General features: G+C 37.4%; 1 protein-coding gene across 2 annotated transcripts in view; it reads right to left on the bottom strand.

Moving 5' to 3' along the window:
• The window catches only part of LOC135438550 (patj homolog), a 40,022-nt gene that overhangs the window by 6,540 nt on the left and 8,254 nt on the right, over positions 1-25,228 (bottom strand). The window lies entirely within an intron of this gene.

Raw genomic sequence — 25,228 nt, forward strand, 5'->3', positions numbered from 1 at the left:
ATAGTCGCGGGAGAGCAGTGAAAGTTGCAGATCAGCCGTAATTTCGAAGAAAAAGCCGAACAACGATTACCACACTTGATCCAGAGGATAAGCAGTACTTTTCTGATTACAAAATATATTTAACCAACGACTTATAATATTACCATTACTAATCGAATGTATTGGACTTAGTAAACATTGTTTAGCACAATCATTCTGACATAGTTATTTTCTTATTTAAATTTAACAAGTAGATACTCACTCAAAGAAACAAGAGGATGCTTTTATCAAAAATAGTGTCTCTATAAATAAATACAAACTAAACTTTTACCAACCGAATTAAAGTTTTATCTGATTTTTATTTGAATAGAAATATATAACTAGAATCTCAGTGTTGAATTAAAACAAAAAATACTGTATATAAATGTTTTACTTGTTTAAAGTACGAAATTCTAGATGCCAAAATAACTAATATTACTAACTAATATAATACTAAGTTTTATGATATAGATATAAAACTATCAAAATTGCAATCTCAAATGTAATCTCAATGTAATATTTTATATATTTTCAGAATTTTCATTAAACAATTCTGTTTTTAATTTATAATTAATTGCCTGTTCTACCAAACTATTCTATTGCATATTATTCATATTTTCATATAGAACTGGCGGGCTAAATTTGAAATCTACACATAATTGTCATCTTCTATTTTAGTATAAATTCAATAGTTCAATGGTTCAAGTTATTTATGTTTTGGGGCTTAGTCTTCTTCAAAAGTGTTTCTATTTTTTGAACCATTTTAAAAACTTGGTTTGCAACCTTGATAAATATAATTAAATATATATTTTACTAGCGGGTATAACCCGGCCTTGCCCGTGGAACGTATGTTAAAAATCAACGTTCTCAGAAAGCTTTGAAAATGATTTTGAAACTTATCGGACGGTAAACAAACAATTTTCATAGAAACATTTTCCGCCAATTTACCAATGTTGCGAGTGGAATTTCCCAAATCGCTGAAACACGTATTCATTATATTCTTATGTAGAGCTTTGAAAATAAGTTTGAAGCAAATCGGACACAAATTAAAACTTCGCACAAAAAATCTTTTGAGTCGCATTCCTCCCGAAAAAGTTTGGATTCTGCGAAAAGTGTGAAATACGTCTCAAATGATTTTTCCTTTAGATCTTTGGAAACGAATTTGAACACAAAACGTCATCCACCAAATCTTTGACCTCCATTTCCACCAAGGAGGAACGGAATTTTCGAAAAGTGTGAAACACCCCTCAAATGAATTTGAACAAAAATCTTTGAACATAAGTTTGAGGCCGATCGGATGGTAAACAAAAAAGTTACATACAAACGTTTTTCGCGATTTTTCCACACATGCGGGTGGAATTTCCCGGAACCCTATTTTAACGTGCACCTACATCACATAAGGTAGCTACAGTGAAAATTTCAGCTTCCTAGCTCTTACGGTTTGGGCTGTGCGTTGATCACCAATCAGTCAGTCAGTCAGTCAGTCAGTCAGTCAGGACAAACAGTTTTATATATAGAGATTATTGATTACTGTGCCGCATAACGCGAATATAATTTATATTAAATTAAAATTATGTTAAATAATAAATTCACATTTTATAGGCATAGCGACATAACTCTGCCGACATATATCCGCTCGACATCTACGCGCGGAGATATGACGTTCTAAAACGACATAGCTCCGCCGTTGACCAGGGCGAGATTATGTCATTTCAAAGCGTCATAACATAAATAGCACATTCTGCTTAAATTTAATTTTAATAATGTGCAAGCTTATAGAATTTAGCTATTATTTCATGTCAAATTATGTCTGATGTCTCTTTATATTGTATACTAGCAGGTACTGACCGGCGTTGTCCGTGGAACATTTTGTGCTAAGATATTACCTTTCCGCTAAGTAGACGCCCGTGGAAAATTTCAATTTACCTATCTTGATCTCCAATTCTACTTAAAAATATGTTTCAAGTGCATCGAATAAATAACCAAGTGTTGGAATCAACGGTTTCCGCCCTTATTAGTCTTGCTGTACGAATCTTGAAGCTAAAGAATAAACTTACCCAAGAACGTATCAAATTAATTCTCACAAAGATCTTTGAAAATGATTTTTAATCCGATCGGATGGTAGGCAAGAAACTTTCATACAACCTGTTTTCGCCAATTTACCACTATTGTGGGTGGAATCTCCCAAATCGCTGAAACACGTATTTGAAACAAATCGGAGAAAACTTAAAACTTCGCCCAAAAAATCGTTGAATCGTATTTCTACCGAGGAAGCTTGGATTCTGCGAAAGGGGTGAAACACGTCTCAAATAATTTTTCGTATAAGTTTAATAAATTTTCACGCAAAATACGTCACCCACCAAATCGTTGAACCCATTTCCACAAAGGAATGATGGACTTCCAAAAATTGGGAAACATCCCTCAATTAAATTTGACCAAAAATCTCTGAAAATAATTTTGAGGCCGATAGGAGGTAAACAAAAATGTTTCATACAAACGTTTTTCGCGATTTTTACACACTTGCGGATGGAATTTCTCGAAAGCCCGTCTTAACGTGCACCTACATACATCACATATGGTAACTACAGTAAAAATTTCAGCTTCCTTGCTCTTACGGTTTGGGCTGTGCGTTGATCACCAATCAGTCATTCAGTCAGTCAGTCAGTCAGTCTTTCAGTCATTCAGTCATTCATGTCGATATCTAGATAGTTGTCGAGTTGGTGAAATGTTCAAGCCATAAAATTGACTTTTGTTTTGTTTCAATGTTGTTTCAATTAAATTTCGTTGCCATTTTGAGCTGCAATCGAACTTCGATCAACTTTGAAATAACCCAAGAACCCCCGCGTTGGCAAACTTGACAGCAGAGCCGGCCGCAAAACAATCAAAACCGTCCACTGAGGAATGTGCACACTTTGAGCGTGCTTTCTAAAGGTGGGCGTGGCGCACACCACACACCACACACACACAGCCACACACACACAGCCCCACACATCCGCAGCATACGTGCTCGCAAAGTGGCAAACAATAACTTTCATTATGAATATTTTAAGGAGTATAGAGGGAAAGGTGGGAGGGCTAGTAAAGAGGAAAACTAGCCAGGTGCTAGATGGGGACGACCAGCCAAAAGGACAAAGTTTCGTGCAGTGCAACCGTTAAGGAAATGGGGCCACAAAACTTTTGGCTGCAAGGCGACAGAACACGACACGTTGACTTTGATCTTGGGGCGGCGCAGCCAAACCCTTCACCCCTACACCTGCCAGCGCTTACCTGGCCGAGATGCTCTTTGCTCTTGCTATTGTTGTTGTTTTAGCTGCTTTGTTTGCAATTCAAACGCAATTAAGCTGGCCTCTGAGCAAATAATGGCAGCGAAGTGGGCCAAGTTAAATAGCGCGGCACGAGCCCAAAATTAACTTCAGATAAGTATGCGAGCGTGTGTGTGTGTGTAAAAGTTAATTGGCTTTGCGCTTGGTTTAATAAGCATAATAGCTGGCTGACTGGCCGCAGTGCAGGCCACTCTTAATTAATAATTAAATTAAATTTCCGCCAAGGCAACGCGCGCGCCATAAAAGTATTAATTGCAATGCGCCGAATCTGGCTTAAGTTTCGTCGAGGCCGGACTTGACTTTTCAGCAAAAGCTTCAAAAACACACACACACACACACACCGACAGTGGGAAACAAATCCCGACGTATATCAAAGCAACACATCCGCTCCCAGTTTGCTGCAAAGTGTTGCTTGTTGTTTCCGGCGCCGGCAGAAAAATACCAATTGTACATTCGATATACACCAAAAGCGGGTGAGCTGCTGCTCCGAGATTGAGCTGAGCGATAATAAACAGAAACAGGCAAGAATGTTCGCAAAGTGTGTGCGACTTATAGATACCCTGTTTACAGTTGTAAGTTGCCATAATATGTTCTATATTCAGCTGAATAACTTCTGTCTTAACTGTTCGGTCGTTATGTGATAGATAGTTTGTACAAATCAAAAATAAGAGCTCATAAACAGAAATGTTTATTTTTTTACATTTTATTTTTAATTTTAATTGGAGCTCTTTCAATCCCCGAGATATGCTTAAGAAATCATAAAAGTTTATTCTTTTTCTATAGATCGATCGTTTCGGTCAATAAAAATACAATTGATACTCGTGCATTATAGAAGAAATTAAATACGCAGCTCTAGCTCTTACTTTAGAATATTTGTGCATCATGCTCTAAAAACATCTGCTTCTACTTTTTATGTATCTATTTGTATTAACCCTCTATTATTGATTCGCTTCAATGGGCATTGCCTGGAATGAAATACGTTGCATGATGAAAGTCTTGGCTGGCTTTGTGGCATAACTTCCGGACGCGCTCTCATATTGACAGTGCCACTCTTATTAATATTGCATCAATGTGGAACTGTCGCTCCAGCATGCCATCCCAATGGTCACATAAAATGCTTCAGTGCACACACACACACAACCAGCACACACACACACACTCACACAGAAGTGACTGACAGCTAGTGGCAGGCATCGGCGTATGTTAAGCAACCGTTGGCCATTTTCATGCCGTAAGCGGGTAGGGGAGGCTGCGGGTTGAGGCGTGTCGAGAAATTGTATTGCAATAAAATGATTTATTTGCACGTATTTTTTTTTGCTTTATACAAGGACCAAGGACCACGTATCGACAGGCGACATAGAGCGAGAGCTAGTGACATGTTGAAATATGTCCGGGCTGCGTTGACGGTCTTGTCGCTGGATTTTATTGTCTTACGACACGCGTTGTGCGAATTTCTCATAAAAATGAAATAATTCCATTTGCAAAACGCAGCCAAAAGTCGCAGCAGAGCAAAAAGACCAGCACACAGCTGGCAGGCCGTAGATAAGCAGCGTCTGTGTCCGGGCATAGCAACAGATTTCAACAGGGCAGGACATCGGCATTGCGGCCATACTGCTTCATTTTTTTCTTTTTATTGCAGCCGCAACTTTTATTAAAAGGCCAAAAGAAAATATTTTGTTGTTGGACGCGTTAAAAAGAAAGCAAATGTTAGGCCTTATCTGTAAAAGTTGTTTGTTGGATGCTTGGCTCCGTCTTCGCTTATGTTTGCTCTGCTGCTTCGACTGTTGTTTTTGTAGAAAAAGGATACACTTTGCCAGCCAGCCTGCCTTGCCTGTCTTTAATGGGCTTAAAATACTCGTTACTGTCCTGGGGTACTTTTATGGAATTTATCAAAACGAATGCCAGGCATTGACATAGATACATTTAATTTACATCCCTTTTGGGCTGATTTTGTGAACGACAGCAGCATTTGCAGCTTATCAGAGTGCCCCAAATTGAGTTAAGCCATCAGAAAGCCGTGCGGGGCAAATGCCGTTTTATTCCGCACAACTTGGCGTATACGCAATGTGCTTATTACGCATACGACCTGTGCGCACAAATTGATTACACAATTTGCAAATAATTGTTGGCACAATCAATTTCGTTATTAGCCGTAACATATTCTCGGGCATTTATGCAAATTTCTCGCACAACAATTTATTTTATGTCATAATCCACTCAAAATTGAACGCTTTGAGAGTTCAGTTGATGCGCCATCTGCATATTTAAATATTTATATTGATTTTTGTTGCTGTTTTATTTGTTGAACTAAAAACATTCAATTCGTACGAATATTATGAAAATAAATTTAACATTTGTTTTTCGTTGGGCTTCAGTCTTAAACGCATTTCATTGATATTGTTGTAACAATTTATTGCTTCACTTCCAAATGTCTGTATTTAGCTTGGGGGCAGAGCAAATTGGTCGATTGAGGTTTTTTGTCACAGCAACGTTTTAGTTTGCTGATTATAGCAGGCATTAACCGGCTTTGTTCGGCCCAAGTGTTGCTCTATACATTTTTTTTCGCTCATGGGACCAATTTCTACCCAGTGGGTTTACACAGACCTTTCAACATGAGCTTGAAACGAATCGAATGAAAAATCAAAAGCTTAATAAAAATAATAAATAATTCAAAATCGCTGATACGCATTCATTAAATTTGTATGAATATCAGTTTGAAAGCGGCTGGACATGAATTTAACTTTTGCCTATGCAGCCTTGGACATTCATATTCCACACAGTTGTGTGAATTTACGGAAAAGATTCACAAGCTTTGACATAGGGTAACTTCTGTGACTTCCTAGCTCTTCGGGCTGTGTGTCGACTGCCAATCAGGCAGATAGACAATCAGTCATTCAATCAGTCAATCAGTCACGCAGTGGGCACAAGCAGTTTTGTATATAGAGACATCAGTTATTTGTCGGCTTTATCAGCTGTGCCCAACCAGCCCCATGGGCCAATCATTAAATCGCAATTAGAACCCTCAACTTCCCCAATAGTTTGGGGCTCCAGTAAAAGCAACTTGTCACTTACTTGATTCAGTTTGTCAATAGAACGCAAACGCCCTTTCAGCTAGCTGGGGAAATGAGAAAGTTGGAGCTTGAGTGCGTTAGCAGAGTAAAAGTAGAGGGCATAAGAGTTAAATAATTAAAATAAGGACAAATTGAAATGCCAAATACTGTCATAGCTGCTCCAAGCAGTGGCTCTGGCTCTGGCTGTGGCAAATACGAAAAGGTAACCTAATAACATTTTGATTACGACTCGAAATGCCTTAACGCCAAAAATACATTTCAAGGGTTTCGATTTTATGAAATGTCTTTCACTTGTTCCAAAAGACGGGCTTGCCTTCAGCCTTGAGTGTTGTGGCAGGGATTATTGCAATTATTTTTGTCGTTGTCGTTGTCGTTGTTGTTATTGTTGCTGTTGTTGTTGCTGTTTTCATGACACTTGTCAGAGCGTTCATTGTGGCATTGCCTTGGCCATAAATTAAAGCCGCTCTAGTGTCCATCATGTTGAAATGCTTGCATTTTTCATAGCTTGCATTTCAATTTCATGGCCAGCCATTAAAATTGACAGCCAAACCAAACCAAACCAACAGACACACACACACACACATTTACACAGACACCCGTATATATGTGTGCGTGTTCATAAATAGCTCGTTGATGTGGGTGAGCTAAAAGTGTGGTCGGTGTCCGCCATGGAACAGCATGCCGAAAGGCTTGCCAAAAAAAGTAAAAATATGTAAGACTTTCCTAATAGGATGTGCCCGACTAGCAGATACCCTGAATATAGCGCAGAGCATCCGTTACAAGCTTGCCTGCTTACTTCTAAAGATACAGACAATCACACATATACACGCACACACACGTACACCGCAGGCATCGAACTCTATATTGCGGCTGTGCTTTTTCTACCCTTGGCCCCAATCTATGTTTGCGTAATGTGATCTTAAATAACTTCCGATTCTATTGTACGATCCTTTTGGGGACTGAATGTGGCATACAATTGTTTGTCGATCCCAAAATCCACGGCTATTCCTCGAAAAAGAATGTCTATCAATTGTGAGGGAAATAGGGACGGCATAAAAAAATTAAATATTTTGGCTCTTGCTATTATCAGAAAAATATGTTCAACATAATAGGTCGATAAAAATGTCGATATCGATTGATTTTGATTTCATAGAAACGGAACAAGTTATCGATGTTTCGAAATCGATTTTATTTGCGCGGACAATATGAATAACTAAGTACAGCGTTTTATGTCTCTAGCTCGCCTTTATATAAACGCACGGGCAATCGATTTGTATCGATATTTTGTAAAGGGGAAGAGATATCGACAATAACTGATCGGAGAATGTATATTTCAAATTTGAAATCTCTAGCTCTTATTGATTCCGAGTTCGAAGCGTTCATACAGGTGGTCAGACATAGCTAAATCGACTCAGCTCGTCGTCCTGCCCAAAAGTATACATACTCGTTTCCTGTTACATACATTTGCGCAAGACCAATATACCCATTTTTGCCCATTTTCAATGAGTTGAGGGTATACAAAATGACAGGACTGGTTTATGGAGCCAAACTTTTTCTTTTCGGCTGGCCCTTTTTTTTTTATTGTTTGTTGGGTGCATATTTTGCAATCTGTGTCATTTTTTTTCGTATTTGCTGATGTCCTGCTTTAAAGCTCTTAAAAGCATGTTGCATAATTTAAGCAGTGGCGGGTGTCTAAATTGTTTTAATGCTTTCGCCTTCGCTGGCGCTGAAAAGTATGCTACAGTTGTCATATAATGGAAGTTTGTTTCAGTTTGAGTTGGCGACTGCTTGAGTATATGTGTGTGTTTGTGTGTGTGTGTATGTGTGTAGCAGCTGCTAGTGTCGCAGCCAAGCCTTGGGCATTCAGAAAAATAGAATTAAAAAACGAACGAGACCAGCCTCTAAATCGCCAACTGAGCGTATCTCCGCGAGCAAGAGATTTTATTTTGGCAAGCGTTCTGTATATGTATTCCTGATCAGTCAGTCCGACTGAAGTGTTAAGTTTTTTGATTGGACGAGGCCCAGAGTAATCAAATGCCAAGTGTCATTTAATTGGCACTGACGACCTGCGGCTAAGTCAACTTTGACCCGCACGCGTGTTAACGGCTGCCTTTCACAATGCCCCCACGCGCCTGCCCCCAGGCTTAGTCAGGCCACCATGTCAACAATAAATTGAAATATTGAATTTAACTTTAACTTTAAGTAAACTTTATAATTAATGAAATTCGCATAATAAATGAATTTAAATATGATAATGAAGCACGAGCACAGCAGCTGGCTGTGCGGCGGACGGCGCCAGTTTGGGTAGACTGCTTAGTTAGACGATTTTAGTACAGCATTTAATGTTCAACGAGGCGTGCACACAGACACACACACACACACACACACACACACACAAGCTCACAAACCAACAAGCGACAGCAACAACAATTGACAATGACAACAAGACAATTTAATGCGGCTCACATGAATTTAATTTGCGTAAAATCAATTCCAATTTGCAGATTGAAAGAAGTGGAAAAAAACTCAGGCGCTGTAAGGACACAATATTAGGTTATCCTGTAAATATGTGCATAATACGCTAATAAACATATATGCAACAGGGCTGAGCGCACAGCAAACGTTCGACTCGTGAACCAGCTATTCCATATTTATGAGCCCAGATTTGTTATATTATCGTAATTTATTTATTTTAAAATTAATTTACATATATTTATATTTATATATAGGTTAAATGTTATGTAATGAACTAGTGAATGACTAATTCGGGCTTTTAACCGGTTCATGGTGAATAAAATATTAAAATTTCGGTATCAAACCGGTTCGGTTCAAGTTCGATTTGTAGCGTTAATATGTGTTTAGATATATCAAAAAAGTTCTCGCTTACTTAAATCACGACTTCACAAGTTTTTGTTTAAATCATAGATTTTTTAATTTTTTTTTAATTTCAAATGATAAGTTTTTAATTAATATTTTTAAGTAAATCAACTTTATGTTGCTCTTTGGTAAGTAGTAGTAAAGTTGTTGCCTTTCTCCGCTTTGAAGCATATGTTATATAAGGTCGGACATGCTACTCCCTGATGTCTTCTGCGTTATGCACAACGGGTATAATAACCGTTGCTAGCAAGTTTATGGCCACAGGGTATAATAAAAAGCCAGCTGAACAAAGCATCATCACGGATTGTTGACAGTGTCATTGTGGCTATGGTTAATGGCAATTGTTACTATTCCTGGCAAATCATGCAATAGAAATCCTTTAAAATACAAAACAACCAAACAAGCCGAAAAAGTTGCCAACATCACACATTCGCATATTCCCAGCTTTGGCTCTGATTTACTGTGCCATATGAACCATATCATATTGGCTGACTGCCTGTTTGCATGTGGCGCTTTGTATTGTGCAAACACACACTCACACACTAAGAGAGAGAGAGAGAGAGAGAGAGAGAGAGACAGGAGGAGAGAGACCCTGAGTGGCAACAAATAATAGAATTTGTCTGGTTTTAAGCATGACAGGCACAAGAGGCAGAATTATGTGCACGGCAAGCGAGGCGCAACCGAAACCCATTTCCTTATACAGCAGCCACTCCTGCCGCCTCTTAATGTACGAGTTGTGGCTCCCCGTGCGACAGCCTCACCTAACCGTAGGCCCAATATCACCATCAATCAAGTCGAACATATCAGATGTGCATTCACATGTACTGAGTATACAGACTTTTATGTGTATCTTGTGGGGGCTTTTGTAAACGATGCTCCTGGGCTCAGAAATTTGTAAGCGCAAATGGGAGCTGACTTTTGTGCCTTTAAGAATGCATCAAGTTACCTCTATATTTAACTCTATTGAAACGCATAATTACATGAACTTAACTCTTTTTTAATCAATATGTCAAGAAACTTTTATTTGGTTTATTTCTAATCAGAAAAGACAAAGCATTGATAAACCTAGACTATTTTTTAGAGCATACTTCACGGATCATCTACAAAGTCTAAAGACTATAAAAACTATCTATAGAATCGTTTCGATCAGTACTGTTAATAGTTTTTGGTCCCTGCCTGCCTGTCCGATGCAAATTTGACAATATTTTGGGATTTCAAAATTTCGAGCTATGCACACACACACACAGACACAAATGTGTGTGAATGGGCTGATCATGGGCGCAAAAGAAAATATCGTTATTGACGCGCGCCCTTCTTTTTTAGAATTTGGGTTTGAATTGTTAAATAAATGCATCGGACAGGCAGGCAGGGACCAACAGGCACACATCCGCATAAATGCTTCTATTCATATACAAAATATGCAAGTGTGCGTAAATAGCAAAAACTTTTAAATGCACACATGCCAACGCTTAGGTACCCTTTCCAACAATAACGAGCTAAAATGCAAGCATTTCGCATCGACGTGGCAAACCCTTTCATTATTTCACATTACTCGTCCATTCAAAAGGGAAGATATTTGAAAAAAATTGGATTTGTGGGCATTTTTGCTTGTGCGGACACATACACACACAAACATTTAAACGGTACATAGACATAGCAGCACTGAGAGTAAGTGCGAGCGAGAAAAAAATAAACAGCGATGCCGTCCTATCGCACAAATCATATGAAAGAGAGGAAGCCAAGGCAGTTTCCTGTAGTGTAAGCGATCATCATATGTATATCTTACTCGCTCGTTGGACCAGATGTACCGATATTTGTTGTCCCCACTTTGGTAACAAGGCATGTCTCATCTATATGTTCTTTGGTTAGAGCTTTCAGCAATACAAGGACAATATTCATAAGCTATCGATAGTAAGGAGTATTAAAACTTCAATAAGCTTAGACCTAGATTATTTTCTTTTAGACCCCACTTCTGTCGGATCATCTACAAGATCCGAAGAATTGTGCTGTATAACTATTGATAGCCGCACACTTAATGTAATCTTTTCGATATATAAGTACTGTTAATTTTTTTTGATATTTTAATTTGGTTACTGAAAGCTATCGATAATCTGAAATAATGTCGATAACTGCATAGCAGACAATCCATTCGATCGGTAGTAGTGTGGTTAAGCCTATATTGTGGCATCATCCATACCAATATAAGTTTTCAATATTTGCAGTCAAATATAGTTTGGTAATTACGGGTAATTATTTTATATCGGTTGCATTTAGTAACGAATCGTAATAATCGGTTGATCGATATTTCTTTGATTAATTAAACATACTTTAAAAGAAGTGTTCTCTAATTTTTAAGTTAGCTTTTAGTGGTTGCTCAATCATATTACATACATTTTTGAATTGAACAAGAAATTTGCCACCGTGCTCTCCTTTAGAAATGTGGTTCTTTTCATGGAACTATCCATTTATGGTACTTTTTTCATTTAAACTAAATTTTGATATGTACCCTTAATTGCGTTCCAAGTAAAACCCATTAATAAACAAAGGCCTTATGCACACAGACTTAAAATATATTGTAGTAATAATCGTTTCGTAGCTCGAAGGTAGTTCCAACACGTTTTCTGGCCCACTCCGGCCAACTGGTTCACCAGAATGTGCACTTAAAAATGTTGTTGCCTACTTTGAGAGTGCAGTTGGCGCTGACAAATGCCTTTGGGGGCCTAACTATGCAAATGTGAAGCTCAAAGCGGCCTTATGGCCAGTCACGTGGTAATTGAATCGTGCTACGAATTGTAAGCGAATTGTAATGCGTCCGCCCTTCCCGCATGCCAGCCAACCTGCCGGAGGCTCAGCGCAGCCATTAGAAAAGTGCACGCGGTACATATGTATTTTGCATAGATGGGAGGCAGGCAGGGGTGCATGGGGTTGGGATTAAGGTTGGGGTTGGGGCAGGAGTCGAGTTGGCAAGCGACATTTCAATGCTTTCAACGCACACGCAAACTAACAAACAAACAAATATCATTACAGCGACTTACATATGCAAACGGCTGGCTGACAGCACATAAAATAAGTATATGCACACTCGAAAGGATATGAAAGCCGGCGACGACAACGCATATACATAAAAGATGAAGAAGAATTGCATATAAATACTTGTATGACAAAATGCAGAGAGCAGAGAAGAGGAGCTGCCCCAGCAGCAGCCCCTGCAGCAGCAGCAGCAGAACCAGAGGAGCAGGAACTGGCGACATCTGCGGCTGCGATTCTCAAGTGGTTGTACGCGAGCGCCCGCTTTGATCAAACTTGCCGTGGCGTATACGTAATTTATGCATATAAATACATGAGTACATGCACACACACACACACGCACTATTCTGATATTTGCAATCGCATACATCTTCATTCAATATACATGCATGTATTTTCGCGATGATAGCAAACAAGAGCAACAAAAACTCCAGCAACAACCACGAGAGCTGTGAAATAACATTACAAACAATAAATGTGAAAGCGCGCCACAGTGGGTAGCATAAGTTAAAATCAACAAAAACCCATGTACAAAAAGGCATAAGTGGAAATGATGCTGGCTCTCTCAGCCTTTATTTTATATCCTTTTCAGCTTCAAGCACCAACTGATGCTCTTTAAGCAAGATTCTAAAGCAAACACAACAAACGTAGTCAATGGTTCAGTTCACGGTTCAAACTAATGCCTCACTTTAAGATTCAGCTCTTGAACCAGCTTTACCACATCTGTGAACCCAGGCTCGCAACTTTGATCGACAAATTGTACCATAAATTAAATTAATTTTTTTATTTATTGCAATTAGTGAACTTTTGATATTTAAAGCACTGAAATATCAGAGCTTCACGCTTGTACATTTTTTAAAAATCTAAATATCGTTTTGAGTTCGGGTTTAATTTCGGCCGTTCTTTAAGATGAAGTTCCTGGTAATTAACTAGCTGGAATTTCAAGCTTAAATCGATTCGGCTCAAAAGCGAAATGCAGCCTTGATAATACTATTGCTTTAAGGTTAAAACAGTCCAAATCTTCGGCGCCAACTTTATTTCTCTTTATTTTCATGTATTAAGAGCAAGGTTGGAACCGATTCGATACCTGAACTCAAATTTAGTAAGAATGAACCAAAAGAAACAGTCGATTAAAACTGATTGGAATAAAAAAGACTGACCTGGCTTACATTATTTTCTTTATAATTTAAATATATTATATTTAAATATATTATATTTGAAATGTGTTTCATTTGGTTTCTCACATACACGAAATATAAAGTTAAGTTGTTGGCTTAAATCACGGTTCGAACCAGCGTCCTGCCAGATTAAAGTATTGATTGTAAATGGTTTGGGCATAGAGGCGAGTCAGAGACAATTTTTTGTATCCCTTCGATTTATAGGGTATTTTCCAGTATGTAGCTGTCAGCTGCAAGGTTTTAAGCAATTTTTTTGTTTGCCTTGTAAATGCAAATCCCATTGCACTTTACAAGTTGCCGCTAGCCGGCGGCAGCTGCTACTCCATCAGTTTTGCTTTGCTATTGACAACAGCCTTCACTTTGAGCAGGCACGGGAGTGGGAGATGTGTCTGCAGGCCCAATGAGAGGTGGAACGGAAGAGGGCTTCAGCTACATTTGTGCGGTAATCTTTGCATGCACAATTCGCTCCCGATGCATTGTGCGTGTGTGTGTGTGTGTGTGTGCACAACCTATCTGGCCATTTGCAGTGGCTGAATACATTTTGCCAGAGCATGCTGAGCACACAAACTGGCAGCAAAAAGGGCCAACGATTTGATCAGCAATTAACTGGAGCTGCTGAAAGTACAAACTGCCCTAAATGCGATACACGCATGGAAATCCATTTGTTGCTAATAGTTCGGCCAGGATTTACTTAATCCGTGCATTCAAAATCGAAGGCCTCTCAGCCGTTCGTGAGTGTTCAGTGAATCAGTTGGAGAGTGCGTGTGAATACTTGATGAGTGTGTGGACGTATATAAAATCAATTTTAATTTAAATTTAGAATCGTGTAGCTAAGCTTAAGATGCCTGCCACGTAAATTATTAATTCGGGCACACAATTAGAAATAGCTTGCCCTTTTAAATATAGAATCGACTCCAAGAGTTCCCTGATATTATTGCATTGTTCGGGCAGGTTCTAGAAAAATCGTATATTTTATGCACTTTCGATAAAAAATTGGCGCATAAAAGATTTATTTAAGGTAATTTGGTAAAGTCATGCCGTTATTTTAATAAAGTTTATTAAGCATGAACGATAAAGCGATTGTAATAAATAACTGTTTGAGTAATTGCCATTAAATGACACTGCGAAAAATCAAAAACAGACATCAAATTTAATATTTTCATGACTCATAAGCTGCGCGTCTGCAAATGCGAGCAGCTTTTGTTTAAGACACAAATGTGCTGCGAATTGAGCCATGCGATGCAACACCAGACACAGCTTTTTTATACTCTTGTAAGGGCTATTATAATATTGTCATGAAGTGTAGAGACATTTCAGATTATATAAATTATATATACTCTTGATCAGTATTAACAATCGAGGCGATGTAAACATGCCTGTTTCTATGCAAACTAATCTCTCAGATCCACTTTTCTGTTGCAGACATTATCTTTAAGATCACAGCACTATATATATCTATATAGCTGCCATAGAAGCAAAGTTCGATACTTGAGTACTTATATGAGCCACCTTTTTTGTTTTTTAGATATTTTGGCCAGACTCAGCAATAACGAGCTCTTCTATTCCTTAAACAAAAGCAAAAGCAAAAGCTTGCAAGGGTATTCAAATTTCGTCGTGCCGAATTTGGCCGTGCTTTCTTGTTTTAAGATTCAATGGAGTTAACGTGGGGCTTGGGAATTCAGCAGGGATTATTATAGGGCTGACTACCTGCAGCTGCAGGAACACGCACCCGGAATGACCATAAAGCATTAACAAGCTTGCAATGGAGCTGCGAGAGTTGCTCGAGTTTATGATTATTACTCGTATATACACATGGTCACACTCTCTCTCTCTCACACACACATACACACACGCGTATTCACGCACACCCACAAATTGCGTCACGGATTATGGAATGAGTGTAATTAAATATGAACACATATGTTTTCCTTTGTTTTCCAGTGTTTTCACTGACAGAAAATCAATAAAAACAATGTCAGAGTAACAGCCCAGCCAGAGCCAGAGCCAACTCAACTTAACTCAAGCCAAGCCAAGCAAAGCCAGGCATTTTATTTACCATATTCATTAAGAGACATGGCAACAATGGCAACTACATCAAGTAGTTTATAATTTAAGCGCATTAGGTAAATCAGTTCACGAACATAAGCCCTCAAATATTAATAACAAGACAAACTGAGGCGTTTACAAATCAAATGACAAAATCATGAGTTGAGCAGAGGGTTAAAAAGGCGCGTACTCTCCAGCTAGAGATGAGTGCGTATGGAAGTTATTCAGCACGAAACGGAATTAAAATGTCTTAAAAACGGTGCTTTTTGGATTTGTTAGTGTTGAGAAGTATTTAAAGAAAAGAGTTTTACAGTACAACTCGAAATTGTTAACTGTTAACCAGCACTTAGACATAAATTACTTAACAAACTGCTGAAATGCCTCAAGTTATTTTTAAAGATTGGATGTTTTTGTAGACACTCAGGGGCACACAGCACACAACTGTTTCGTGTCACGGTCCTATCTTCAGTTTGCTAGTGTAAGGTTATGGCATATGGAATGTACATTGAGTGCGTCAGAGCAAGGGCTGCGGCTGTTTCTGGGTCTCCTGTGCGTCAGCTCTTAATATTTTATGTATTTTTAAGGCGCTCGTTGGCCCCGTCACTTGCCGCACGCGTAATCACGGTCTTAACGATCTTAAATCGCGGACATGGGCATATTAACAGCAAAGGGCGTGTGTCAGTGCCCAGATTAAAATCAACAAAAGCCACTCAATATTGCTGCTGATGATGAGAATTCGAGCACTTGTCTCAGGAACTGCCAAAAGGAAAATATTAAACGTTGTCAGCGACTCGCGCGGGGTTGGCGCACCAAATATAGCTGGGCAAATAACAAGCGGATAACAAGCTCATTTTCGACGCACTCGCGATTGCAGCGAGTGTGCCTCAAGTGGCAGCTGAGGATGCGAAAAGTTGGCGAGTCAATGTGCCGAGATACCCAGGAAAATGGGAAAAATTACATTACATTTTTGTGCAAATACAGGCTTTCCCGATGCCATAAAATATACATATGCAGTGAAAACTTTCCTAACGGACACTCCTCTGGGACGAACTTCGTCCTTGGGTACACATTATCTCTCATGAATCAGGCCATATTTAAAAATTACCCGACCCTCGCTGTTTGCCCAGGAGAGTTTTTACTGTACATATGGTTCAGCCGAGTCGATTAAGTCTGTCCGTCTTTCAAAGATTATGGGAGCCTAAACACATGAAATATAGAATATAGATTCTTTTTATTTCAAATCACAAACTCGATAATTATCGATTTTCAGACCAGGTTTTCTTTCCATATCTAAAAGAGCTTAACAAACTTGTTATTCCTTTACAATTTAAAAAAAAACTTGCCTTTTTTTGAGGTAAGGACTTGGGCTCTGGTATATCGGGTATCTACCAGTCGGGCACTTCCAACCAGAGCACTCTTACTTGTTCATGTTGTTGTTGTAGCTGTAAAGAAAAGTTGCATGCAACTTAGTGCTTCTTCCCTTGAGCACACCAACACACACACACACACACTCAAACAAGCTGCTTGTTGTGCTCTGTTGTTTCTTCATTTTGCAGCCTTGTAGCCATGGCTCCATCAACTGTTGGCGTTGTAGCAGCAACAGCAGCAGCTGCACTTGCAACACAATTGTTGCATTAAATAAATGTTTTGTATTCCAAGCGCCACACGCAAACGTTTCCATCTCCACGATATGTAGAGCGCGTCTAAGACACAAAGACGTTGATAGATTTCCATATATCCCAGTAAATATGCATGTACATCAGTGTGTGTGTGTGCGTGTGTGTGTGAGGACATACATGCTCGCATGCCACAACGGCAACTGCTCTAAGAAAGTAACTGGGGACGTGTTTGCGGTGTCTAGTAGCACTCACAATGGCTTTTAATGAGTTTTTGTTCTGGCGTAATTATTCTTTTGCACCAGTTGCAAGTCTGCACTTTTAATCAGCATGTGGCAAAGTGATAGGGAGAATGTCTCTAGTTGGCGGACAAAAAAAAACCTCCAGGCATTTCAATAGAGCTTGCAAAAAAAGGTTCAACGGCATCAACTTACAAATGCGATTATATATGATATATGAAGGTACTCAGCATAAAAAAAGCAGTGCAAAGAGTTTGGAGGAGCGAGCTGGAGGAAAGTATATTCTTTGTTTGAATTCGATGCACTTTGCAGTACGCAATATATAGATATATTTATATATATATATAGCTAATCAATAATATATAAAGACACGCTGCAAGCTAACAATGGATTCCTACTATCTATCAATCTTACTATCAAAACATTATGCAATTTATGGAATAGGTCAAATTATTGAAGTTCTATGCACAAAGCACATTTCAAGCGCATATCTTTAAGTTAGTGTAAGTGTTGCTCTCAATGCACAAGCTTTATATTTTAGACATTTTTTTTATTAATTTATTTTTATTTGTCAGACGCAAAAGGTGTCTTGGGTGCATGATGTGTCTTTAGTCACATGAAATTGCCAGGTGTCTAACAATATTTTAAAAATATGATAATTTGTAAAATTAATTGTAAATAGTTTTAGTTTATATTTCAGAAAATATGGCTATAGACTAGAATTTTTAAATATATATTCTCGTATACCACAAGCAGATGATATCTCCTTCCACTACATAATATCGAAAAATATCGATTTTAAGACATGGTTTTGTAAACATACCTAGCATATACCATAAATGTTAGCTACACAAAAATTGTTATATATGTTATCGCATATTAGTTCCTAGACTTCTAATATTTGACTCCATGCCCACCAAAATTGAACTAATTTTGAAGATAGAGTAAACAACATTCCTTCATACAAAATTGTTCGTTCATTTTTGCCACATTATGCGATAAAGCTTGTTGTTATCGGATTTCCAATAATTATGCACAACGTGCAAATGAACTAAATTATTTTATGGCTCATATTAGAAACGAGAGAGAATGCACAAAATACAATACAAAATGTAACACAAAATGCAACACAAAATCAAATTGTTGCACAACAAAAAGCTAAATGCATTAATCACCCACAAGTTAAGCCCAAATGGTGTGTTGTTGTGATTATTGTTGTTATTTAGCTATTTACATTATGGGATTTGCATTTATGTCAGAGAACATTTGCTGAACGCTGTCCACATTATTAGTGGTAAAAACGTTTTATGTAATTTGCCACACCTCCACCCCCTGGCAAACTGTCTGCCAGTCAATTATGCGATTGTTTACATTAATTTGACAACAAATTGCATTTGATTTAAAATGCAACGTGCGCACAATAGAAGCACAACCAACCGCCCCCATTCCTCGAGCCCATTTGCCAGACAGACAGCAGCTGTAAACAGTAAACAATTTGGCAATTTTGGCATTTTGCTGATTTTAAAAGCGCATCGGTTGTTTTCTTAATTAAAATGTTATTAAAATCAACGACATCCACGACGTCAATATCAACGTGCACGTCAACGCTGACAGCAGCTGCCAAACATTTTTCGGCTTTGGCACAAATCAAATTACGGCTCTGACACGTTTTGTAGGCGTGCAAATCGTGACTAGTCGACTAACTAACTAATTGGACCTGCTATAAACATTGTTTTTCACTCTCATGAACCCAGATTTTCATTCGAAGACGAAATTAATGTTATCTGTATCTATTCCCCATTAAATCTGTCATTTATGCTGACATTTATTTTTGAAAAATTATGATAAAGAGAATTTGAAAATAGACGGAAAGTAGGAATTTAGTACCCTTGTAGATAGTTCCCTTTTGCAGATATGTGAGTAGTGCGAAGCTCGGAAATGCAGAGTTTGATGAAAACATCTTGGAAAACAGTATTATTTTCCATATAAGAAACTACTTTTCGACCAATGTTTCTGTGTCAGCTATACGGATAGTGAGGGCATAGTAAGCAATTGATAAAATTGGGTAAGAAATCTTGATAAACAAGTGTTCCCCACTTTTCGACCAATCGTTCCAATGGCAGCAATAATATATAGTGTTCCGATCCAGCCGGATCAGACATATGTATTGCGTTCTACTGAAATAAGGGCCTGTGCAAAGTTTCAGACGACGGCTTTAAAACTGGGACTAGTTCTCATAGAAACAGGGACGGACAACTCGGCTGATGATGCTGATCAAGAATGTATATACTTTATAGGGTCGGAGATGTCTCCTTCTATGCGTTAAACATTTGGTTAAACATGACAGAATTATGATACTGTCTGCAAGCGTATAAAAATGTCACGCTTTCATCTCTAATTAGAATTTTTAGACTTCGCCGCGTTATTAAAATTATAAATAATTCTCATTAAAATTAAATTAACGTTGAGCCAAAAAAGCAACCACAAAATATGCAATTTTATATAAATCTTGTTGTTTTTTGTTTTCAGGGATTACAATTAAGCAGTGTACCCAATTCTGTTTATAATTAAAGACTTATTTACACTTTTTTAGGTATTGCAAATTTAAATGGTGTTGCGTAAAGAGACAAATCGATTATTAATTAAAGATTATGGTATATGATATCTACATACATCCCATTTTTGTTGCTGCATACACGTTGTATCTGCAAAATAAAGTGCCAAATAGAGCTAGGAGTCTGAAATTCTGACTGTACTTGACTTAAGGGATAAGAGAGCACGCTAAGACAAAATTCTTGGATAATTCTCCCACAAATGTGGAAAATTCACGGAAAACATTTTGATGAAACTTATTTGTTTGCCATCCTCATTTTCAATGATGAGCTTTCACTACATTAAAACTTATTGAAAACTTAATTAAAACGATTTTTGAAATTCCACACGCTATTGTAAAAAATAGTCGGAAAAGTTTATTGTTCGGCTTCAAGCTCATTATTAAAGCTCTTCATTACAAGAAAGAACGAATAAGTCTTTCAACGATTTTTGAAGGGACAAAAGTGGGAGCAAAACTTAGAATTTAACTTGGTTCTTCAAATTGGTTCAGTCGACCGACTTCAGATCGTTTTTGTGAATCAATCTAAAATGTAACCTAAAACTTTGGATTTTAGGGTTAAATTCAATTTGATGGCCCTCGCCCTGGCAAGGTCAGGGAATACTATATATATATATATATATATATATATATATGATTGCATATCGTATATCGGATTGATGTAATTGAAAACTTTAAGATTCATTCTATTCGGGCTCACATTCAGTTTTTTTAGAAAGTTTGTGGCTTACCGCTATAAAGAATTAAGTACCATGAATAATAAATGTGTAAAATATACAGTGTACTTGTGCATGTTTTCACTCTTTGGGCGAGTATATAAAATACATTTTTTTAAGCTTTTACAGAGTAATTTAATTTAATAATACCCTGTTCAAAAAATATCATGTGAACAGGGTATAATACTGTTAGAACTAAGGATGTAACAGGCAAAAGAAAAAAGCGAATGAAACGGACAACATTTTCAATTGAAATATCCTAATTGTTAGTTCAGCTAAAATGTATTAATAACAATATAATAATAAAAATAAATAAAATAAATTAAGTATAATGAAATGATAAAAGATAAATCATTTAAAAAAAGACCTATTTGCTGAGTCATCCTTCAACTTAGTACAGGGTATCTCTGATTTGATGTATACCTCGCTTCAGTTGTATGTAGTATATGTGGAAAACACACGAATAGCCGGACGGATGACCACCGGGCGGCATGCCGCAGCTGCCCCTGAGGGGAGGGGAGGGAGGGTGTAGCAATTTTATTTTGTTACGCGCGCCGTGCAATAGCGAAAAATTTTGTTTTCAATTTTCAACACTTTTAATAGCCAATTAATTAAATGGCCAAATAACAACAAATAAAGGTATATAGTTACGCATATATGTGTGTGTGTGTCTGTGTGTGTGTGTGTGTGTGCACATGTCTGGTAAAAATTTACCGAGCACGGCAGCAAACAATTTTTTAATAATTGCTGTGCGAGACTTTATTATTTGTAGGGCAGCTGCTGGACAATAGACTGCATTTTTTCATGGACCGGATAAAAAAAAATAAATAAATAAATAAAAATATAAATAAAAATATAAATAAAAATCGCTATCTATCGCCGGTCACATAAATCACGAAGGCATTAATATAGGATGCCAAAATGAAAGGCCGAGTCGGCAAACTCGTGCACATAATTTACGCTTTTAACAATTGCAAATTATTTATTTTATTATTTTATTTTTTAAACAAATGTCAGATGTATCGTAAATATTAAATGAATAAACGAAAGCAAGCGACGGGCTGTTGCCGTCAGGGGAGGGGGGCACAACAACACACTCACTCAATTAACAAAATTACTATTTATGGGATTTTGCGAGACACCCCCAACACACACGCACACATAAACACACACTCACAGACACACACACACACACACACACACACACACACACTTGTGAAGAGCTTAATGCGTAGCTTGTTGACCCCCTTAGGATTAGCAGCAAATTGTTGTCTGTCCCCAGCAGGTCGAGCCAGAACGAATACCAAGACTCAGACACAGGGACAGGGAAAACAACTACAGTGCATCTTAAAAGTCTCCTCAAAGTTTCGTATTTATTTCTTTGCATGAATTATTTATGGGTACAAAAACCAAGCTGTCTGCTCCCTGGACGAAACTTGCTCGGTTAATGTGCCCGGGCAAAAGTTGTTCCTGCTGTTGTTGTTGTTGTTGTTGCCGTGTGTTAGGTGCCAAAAAGTACATTGAGGAGTAGGTGTAGGTGTATTAAAAACTTTTCAGCATACTCATATGTTGAGGCATTCTAAAAGAACTGGCTGAGGTCTCCCCCAAGCACCAGCGGGCAGTTCACCTTTAAAAGCTGTTTCTTATGCAAGACAATTTAAAACAACATAAGAGGAAAAAGAAACAATTCGAGCTGCCGAATATGACATACTCTTGCGAATATATGGCTTATCATAATTGACTGCCTCATAAGAGGACAAAGTTGCCTTTCCTCAAAATGAAAAGTATAAATATATAAAGCAACATTGATATTACCTTGGACTTAAGATATTTGAGATACTGCCTGTTCGATTTTAGGTAATATGTCGAGTTCTCTATGGTATTCGAATTTGTACTTTATGCAACAATCTATGTGTGACTTCAGACTGTGCCCAAATTAATGGACACTCTAGACTATGGACTATGGACCCATGCTAACCGTCTGGCCCTGAGCTGACCAGCAAAACAGGCGACAAAGGTTAAAACGTCTACAATTGAGCAATTGAGCAAAGTGAATATAGCTTACAAATGTAAACAAGTTTTTCATTCAAGAAATCTATTTTCTGTTGATTCTTGTAATCAAGAAATGTTATAATTTTAATAAATCATCTGATTTGATCAATATTTTTTAGGTATATTCAGCAAGTCGTAATTGTGAAATTTGTTTAGAAAATCTCGAAATAAAATATTTATAAAAGGTTTTTGTGCGGGAGTATTTCCGTTGTAGGTATACGATATACGGTCGATCAGTTAAATACAGTAAAAACTCTCCTGAGCGTACACCTACAATTTGCTTAATAACTACTATGTTGGAGGAATAGAAAAAAATCAAAAAAATTAACACAAACGATATAATAAATGGAAGTCTAAGAACTAGGCTATTTATGTTTGTCAGCCAAATTTTATGTATTTTTAAAACATATCTCATTTTTTTTATTTTATTTTCAACGTTTTTTTTTCTTGAAATTCCTTTATTAAAAAAGTTGCTTATACTCTTCAGAGACTGTTTATGTATACCAAAATACGGCCCGCTTAACGTTAAGAACTTTTTAAAAAGGAAAAGCGGTAAAAATATTAAAATCGAAAAAAATGTATAAGCTTAAAAAAGAGGTCCGCTTTGACTGTAAATTTTGGTAACTACAGCGAAAAAATCTTCAAAACTTACTATAAATAAATGGTCAGCTAAAAAGACTCAGCTTTATTTCTTAAAAATGTACTTCCTAACAAAATTCGAAGACCCTCGCTGCAGAGAGTATCACAACTAAAGTGTGCAATGAAAAGTTTTGCGGGTTGTGCCACAGATTCTTTGAGGAAACTTTTCCACCTGGCTCGCTTGGAGCAGAGGTCACCCGCCCACCGGAGCAGCTGAATGTGTGCAATCAAAGCATATTAGAGGACAACAAGTGGCTGACAAAAGCGCAAAGAGCCGACGTCGTTGTCAGCCGTTGGACAAACAAACACTCGAACGAACGGATGACACTCCCCAGAGAACGCACTCGGCCATTGTTTTTGGTTTTTTTTTTTGGTAGGCACGAATATGAACATGGCTTTCAAAGGGTATGAGTGCTATAAATTTGACAGCCCCACACCATAAAAGGGTTGAAGTTTGCCAAAAGAGGGGCGTGAAAGCGGGGCGTTGTTTTGGCCAGCAATTAAATAAAGGCTCAAAAAGCGACACAAAGCCAAAAGGAGTGAAAGGCAGCCACATTGAAGAAGGGTCCATTGAAGTGGCAGCATTTGTCACTGCCAGACGTTTTGGGCTCACAAAAATGTTAAGGAAATTAAATCTGAAAAATTAATAAAAAGTTAAGAAAAACTCGCAAGGAAATTGACGACAGCTGCCAGAAGAGACGGTTCAATGATGCCGCAGGCAAACGCAATGCCAAACGTATTCATATTATTTGACTCTGGGCAACAGGTGTAACACACGTTTTGGATGGCTTCACAAGTGGAGGACTAATTGTGGAAGAGTTGCCAATTAACCGACTAAGGAATACACTTGATATAAATCCTTACTTAACTATAAACAGACATGGGGACAATCAGTTCTCGTTTCTCTGTCACACTCAGTAGTAAATTAAGTCTTTAGTAACTTTTGTGTTCAAAGAATAGATCATTTTCATATTTTCAGGACTTATAAACGGCATTCTATTGTATGTACATGCTCACTTTTTACACGATTTTGATATAATTTGGCTTGAAAAACAAAACAAAAAATGTAAAATTTTTTCACATTTTATTGGCTTTAGCACGATTCACAACAGGTTTTTAACAGTAAATTTTGTTTCAGTTATTTACTTCAAATTTGTTTGTTTTTTAAATATTAACATTTCACAAATTTGGGGAAAACCTTGTATGTGTGTACAAACAGATTTAATTGCCACCGGAATAAAAATAATAATATTTATTTATTTATTTTATATTTTATGCATTTTAAATACAATTAAACAATTTTATTTGTCCATTTAATATTGTTTCAATGCATTCAAAAAAAAGGTAAGCCATGTGCACTAATATGCGTCATTTATTTTGTTTATTATTATTGTTTTATATTATTGTTTTTTGTTCCCAAGCTTTTGAAAACTTTTAAATTGCCGCACATTTAATCTACTTTATTTGTGATTTAATAAAAAAATCTATAATAATATGAAAATATATCTACTTAACAGTGTGTTTTTCTGACTTTACATACACTAAGACAACTGCATAATACCCTTCTATATATTTATATGGGTACAGGGTATACAAAACTAGCTGTGCTTGAACCTGGATGATTTTACTACTTTGCTAAATTTCAGATTGATTTACATTATGTGCAGCGAAACGGTCATTGTATACAGAAAAAAATGATAAACTTCGTATTTAAAGACAGTAAAACCAGACTTTTAACGTTAAATACTTTAGTTGAAAATGAAATTCTCACTTTATATAAATACTTTTCATAAGCCCGTCGGTTTTTCTCTCTGT

Source organism: Drosophila montana, unplaced genomic scaffold (assembly GCF_035044405.1).
Source record: "Drosophila montana isolate Dmon_TW-CO22-7 unplaced genomic scaffold, ASM3504440v1 contig_3848_1, whole genome shotgun sequence".
Lineage (NCBI taxonomy): Eukaryota > Metazoa > Arthropoda > Insecta > Diptera > Drosophilidae > Drosophila > Drosophila montana.